Source organism: Pinus tabuliformis, chromosome 9 (genome assembly GCF_031772625.1).
Source record: "Pinus tabuliformis cultivar Carrire ecotype Pingquan chromosome 9, CPIR1, whole genome shotgun sequence".
NCBI lineage: Eukaryota > Viridiplantae > Streptophyta > Pinopsida > Pinales > Pinaceae > Pinus > Pinus tabuliformis.
This window is the reverse complement of record NC_142307.1, coordinates 1,388,651,284-1,388,657,283: the sequence shown is the minus strand read 5'-3', so window position 1 is coordinate 1,388,657,283 and position 6,000 is coordinate 1,388,651,284. Positions and strand designations below refer to the sequence as shown.

The 6,000-nt window shown below is 42.0% G+C and overlaps 1 protein-coding gene across 2 annotated transcripts in view; it reads left to right on the top strand.

The window, feature by feature from the left end:
• Positions 1-6,000, top strand: part of LOC149153698 (uncharacterized) — a 307,386-nt gene that overhangs the window by 40,686 nt on the left and 260,700 nt on the right. The gene's annotated exons all lie outside the window — the stretch shown is intronic.

Below are 6,000 nucleotides of genomic sequence, written 5' to 3'. Positions count from 1 at the left end.
ATTGGTTCATTTTTTGATGAGCTTTAAACTTTGGGGGAACTTTGTACTCCATTGCTTATGTTTATTTTTTAACGAGCTTGTATTACGTTAAATGCTCAATCCAGTCGTATAATAAGGATGTCTCATTTAAAATGGCATTTTTTCAAAGCTTTGCCCGCATCCTTTCTTTATGCAAGTTAGGAAACGACCAATCATACGAGTTTAAAGGGTTAGAGGCCCTATAATTTAAAAATAAATGGTCGCTCTTCGCTTGCATGCCAAAAGGTTTGCATGCCCCGGGTATAGCGAAAAATTTCCAAGTTATCAAAGATTGTTCTATCTGCACTGCGGACAAAACACTTCCTCAGCGATGTCTACCGAAATAAACAAAGGTGAGTGGCGTAACTGGCTCCACTCACATAACTTTGATGAAGGAATCTTATTCCAGTCTAATCTCATAAACTAGTCATATATCCTTCGCGGAAACCTACCCTATACCCAAGGTTTTCTTGTCGAAACAGGCCATGGTGCATGCCCCCTGGGTTTCAGTCATGTCCTCTGAATCACTCGTGCTCATCAGGTGGACGGATTGGGGATTGATGAGTCATTCCTTGCGTGAAAAGACCATTCAGGGATGGTATTTGACTATTTGCTATGTGTGAACCAGGGAATGAAAGCTGGTCTACGAGCTTGACCACTCTTCCTTCATGCGGAAAACACATTACTCTAAAGAGTGAGGAGACAATGGCTCCCATGCAATAAATATAGTCGCGTCCAAGGAGTAGATTATAATCTAGGGGTCCTTGGACTACCATTATGTTCATGTGAATGGTTTTCCTTCTCAATGTTATCGACACATTGGGAAGGATCCCTAACGGTCGACTGGTTCCTTTGTCAAAGCCTGTTATATTTCTCATTTCAGGCAAAAGCGATGGCGAACCAAGCGCTTTCCAAGCAGTTGAGGAAAGGATACTCACAGAAGCCCCTTCATCTATGATGGTACCGGCCATGACCATTCTATATATTTGAGCAATGATTCGAAATGGTACACTAGCCAGTAAACAGGGTCTGCCTAGTAGATTCCAATCGAAGGAAACAACTAGGTTGCTTGGAGGTGGGACCGAATAGACGGCTGGATATAACTCTGACGAACTTCCTTCCTGCGGTAAAGGAATGGGTAGACTGCCCCCATGTTCATCGGAGTCTGTGCTTACGAAGAGAATTTGAACGGTGTCGTTCTTGTTCTCTCTGGTGACTGTATCATCTGAAGATGGACCTTCTGAAGGCAAGACCGGGTCAACTGCCGCCTCGACCTTTTGACTTTCGTCTGGTGTGGATTCAGAGGGTTCATCTTCAATGATAGACGCTTCAGCTGACCACAATGGTGTGTCAGCCGGATTTTCAACTAGTGACGGACTCGGCAAGAGTTTCTTATATCCAGGAGGAAGCCGTAACGGTGAAACCGGACAGTCGTCCAAAACTCTTTTAGCCTCGTCTAAGAAGGGACAACGGTGGACGGCGTGATCGCCTTCACACAGTTTACAAGGAAATTTACATTTTCCTTTTTGTCCAGGGGCTTCACTTTCACTAGTTGACGGTGTATTCTCAACATGATCGTCAGAGGTTGATGACACCGGATTGTGCAAACAAGGAGACCAGTCCCTTAAGATCCAAGGGATGCAAGGACAATCTTGATGATAGTGGTCTCCTTTGCAAATGACACATGGCAATTTAGGCCTGGACGGTGCAGTGTGTGGATTTTCGCTAGATGATGCCTGGTCGCCCCTTTTTGGCTCCTTCTTCTTCTTCTCTTTCTTCTTCTTCTCCTTCTTCTTCTCAGTTACTTGATTTTTGGCTTTACCAGCTTCATCAAGCGAAGAGGAAGGAGGAGAGGGAGAATTGGACGAAGTAGAAGGTTTGGGGGTAACTCTGGTATCATTTAGTTGCTGACTTGATTGTTTAGGAATCACGGTGTTCTGAACGACAGAGGTTGAGAAGAGCCATACGGGCAAGCCGATTGTCAATCATGGAAGCGACAATGTGGCCATATGGGGTGCACCAACATCTCCCCAAGAGGAGAAAGGACTAGGATTTCCTCCAAGGGGAAATCCTTGGTTGGTGGACTCTATTTTTTCTCAACCTAAGACCAACGTAGGAAAGGTGATGTTTATTCTGTTTAAAATAAATTTTAGACGCTTCGACACAACTTGTTTTTTCAATTTTTAAGAGTCAAGAAAAAACAAAAGATGACTCTAGTCGCCTTCGATTTTTAATGAGCTTGAAGTGACAAGTGCTCAGATGGACCTTTTCCTTTAAGGAGTCTGAAAAGGAACGAAAGAGACTACTCTGGAAATCTAGACAGAGGGATTACCAAACCAATCGCAAAACTGCAGAATACTTTTTACGGTACAGCAGTCAATCTTCCCGAATGTTGTGTTCAGTGCATTGCGATCGATAGGGCGGCAGACACGGCTTCCTATGGATAAAGGATAAAGCCTATTGTGGTCTCCCAATATATACTCGATGGTACGTGGGAGCACAAGTCCGTACTGGCACTTATCGTCTCAAAGTGGAGGAATCACCCAACCAGCAATGAAAACAACAGTTACCAAGCTTTACGACACCGGAATACGTCTCTAGCCTAGACTTCTAAATGTTGTGCGTTAGGTTCCAAAGCGTTTTTAGATTCATTAAATTTATTTTACAGTTGATCTTGCTTAAGAAATTTTCCTTTCAGGTTCACCGCGTGATGTAGATATACAATTCCTAAAATGCAATCTAAGATGATAAACAATCGTTTAATCTTCTTTTTGCAATGAAAATCCTAGCTACTAAAGAAAGAGAGACGATATTCTTTCAACATAGAGCAGAGAGCACACACTATATGCACTGTCCTAAATCAAACCAACAAATAGTCTAAATGCAAATGCACATGCATGTATTTGTTTTCAGCCTTCTTAATGTGTGAATGATAAAAAGAAAGCTAAGCGCAAATCTGAATTATTTTTCAAAGCGACATTACTAACAAGCTTCTTTTCAAGACAAAATGAAGACAATGATGACACTTTGTGATTCGGAATGGAAAACTTGCTTTCGACACTTGAAAAACTATTAATTCAAATCAAATACAAGAGTAACAGTGTAATCGACTATCAAGAACAATCGGATTCTCTTCTATGACTGAAAACGACACTTGTGACACTTCCAAATCAAGAAACGACAGTTCAATTACGCTACTTCTTTGTAAAAGAGAACTGAAAATGGCTCACAATACATAAAAACATTTACAGTTCTTTGCACAATGGAGGCAGAATAATGGCAAGGAAGGGGGTTTCCAACAGAGGTATATTGACTACAGACAACAAAACTCCTGAATAGAGCTGAAAAGAGTGAAAAAACCAAAGTCTGAAGGCAAAATTAGCCCTTTCTGATCAGCGCACTTGTTACACAGGGATTCCAGTATGCATCCCACCTACAGCACATGGGAAGTGCGATGCATACTGATATCCTTGAAGAGAGGGTGCGATGGTACAGTGCGAGACTTTTGATCCAGTTCTTGATCACAGTTTGCAGCACAGTTCAGGGATTTAGGCCGAGCAAGTGATAATCAGTAAATAAATCATAGGGGTAGATCTAAGGAGGTTACTAGAGCCACCACAAGGGCAATTAGAGAGTTTGTAAATCAATTGTTCAGTTCATAAACAAAACCCGGAGATAGACTGAAGCAGCATTGATCTACTTTGCACTTGCATAGCAAATGCAGTTCGAAGGCTAGCTGGCTTGACTTCAGGCTCTGTCTGTAAGTTTATAAAGCAAACAAATATAGACAAACAAACAATCTATTCGCTCCCCAGCGGAGTCGCCATTTTGTTATCAGGAAATCTAGTGTCTATGCAGAGCTGCTAGTCCCACTAAGGCTGGTAGCTACCTTAGAAACAAACAAACTAAAACCACTTTCGTTTTCCTTTATGAGAAGTAGATAAGAGGGAACAAGGGAGACCAACCTCTATCTTGTGCTTGGTTCCTTGCTTGATTCCTCTCCCTTCTGATAGATCTTTGCCACTCGCTTCCTCGTCTAACAGCTTCAAAGAGCACCTGTGGAATCAAAGCAGCATAATACTATCCAAGAACAGAGATCTACTATCATAAACAATATAGGATCAGATATATATTGACCACACAAATGCATATATCATCAATCATACAAGAATGTGGAGGAAAACTTGAATATCTTTATTAATAATCAAGAATAGCAAAAAGGATTACAACCAATTGTTCTGACCCAGCGTCATCCTCTCAACAAGAAAGCCCTTCTTCACCTCATGAAAAGCTTAGATCACCCAACACTATGATGTTATACCAAGAAACCAGCAGCACTTCCTTACAAGATACAAAATTCCAGCATCTGGATCTCTGGGATGAGGGATCCATATATAGATGTTTGCAAGGGGGGTGAGTCAGCTTTTGATATTTGATTAGTATCCTCTCTCTGAAATTTCTTGATTCCACTTGGAGATTGATGATCTCTTACTCATCCCTGGGTGAATGCAGAGAGGCAAGTGTCACACGAGAAGTTTCTAGAAGATTCCATGATCCTCCACCTTGCAGACTGACCCTGCCATTTGTCCACTCTCGCCCATCGCACCCCATAGAAGGGCTTTTCAATATGCATCGCACTTCCCGTGTGCATTTAGGTGGGATGCAGCGCACTTTAACCATGGAGCAGGTGAGATGGTCCAATTTTGACCAGTTCTGAGTAGTTTTTCATGGAGAACTTCTGGGAGATGATGTAATCAGCTAACCTTGTTCTTTTAGGGGTTGGAACAACACTTTTAGGGACTTAAGAGCCCTTTTTTTATGGACATTTATGATTGGGGTTGCAGTGCCCAAAAATGTCTATAACAAAATCTCATGCACAGCTATAGTCACAACTGATAGTAGTCTCCACCTCTAACACCTGTCTCCACTGAACTGTCCATGCACTGAGTTAACTGATGTATTCTTTAGTTGATTTATGAGTTAATAATTAGTGAATTAATTAATAATTAATTCACATCACTCATCACTAGTGTATTCTGCAGTTAGACTAAATACAACTAGTTCAACTAAGTCAAACTAAACACAACTCCATCAACTCCTCAATCAACTCCACCAAACTCAATCACTTGAGTTCTAACTGAAGTCCATCATGCAATAGCTCAACTGACCCATAAGAAAAGCGTATTTCCTTCTGGTAGTTGCATGTGCCACATCTGTAGCTCGAACTAAAGTGCTCCAAGAGGATAAGATAATGTTTATAGTCCAAATATTATTAAGAGCTAATAATATTCGACTGTTCTATTTTTAGCCTGGCAGTCTAAAAATAGACTCTGCCCATATGTCTAAAAATAGAAGTCCATCTATTTTTACCAACATGACCAATCATCCACAAATAGCATCCTGCAACTCATAGACCATGATCCATATGTCTAAAAATAGACTTTGCGCCAAAAATAGCCTGCGGGCCCACTTAGTGAAGGCGACTTCTTTTCACTAAGCTCCATCATCTTGTTGCATTTTCAACACTCCCTCTCAACAAGATATGGATTATCTGCAACCCCTATCCTACAACTCTGGAATGTTCTGCATGCAACACATTTGCCCGGTCCACTTGCTCCAACAACACTTGGAACAAAAACACTCCCAACTGACCACTCTGTTGGGCTAGGAACATACTCTGATGCTGAAGCTCTACCTGCTGCTGACAAGTGCTCCATCTTTGATTTCTGCGCTACTGCAACATCTCCATGCATCTCGCACCATTGCACACTTCTCTGTGCCACCTAGCATTGTGCAAAACACTTGTGCCTCTCGCATTGCTGCAGCCTGCTAGCTATGCGTTGTCCTGGGATTCCCTACACTGTCGCTCTCTCTGTTGCTCCATCCGCATCTGTCTCTACCCAATCAGTCAGTTCCTGCTACTCCACATCGGGGCTCCCATAGCAAGGTCTCATCCAAGAGGTTGGGTACCTCAAGGATCCT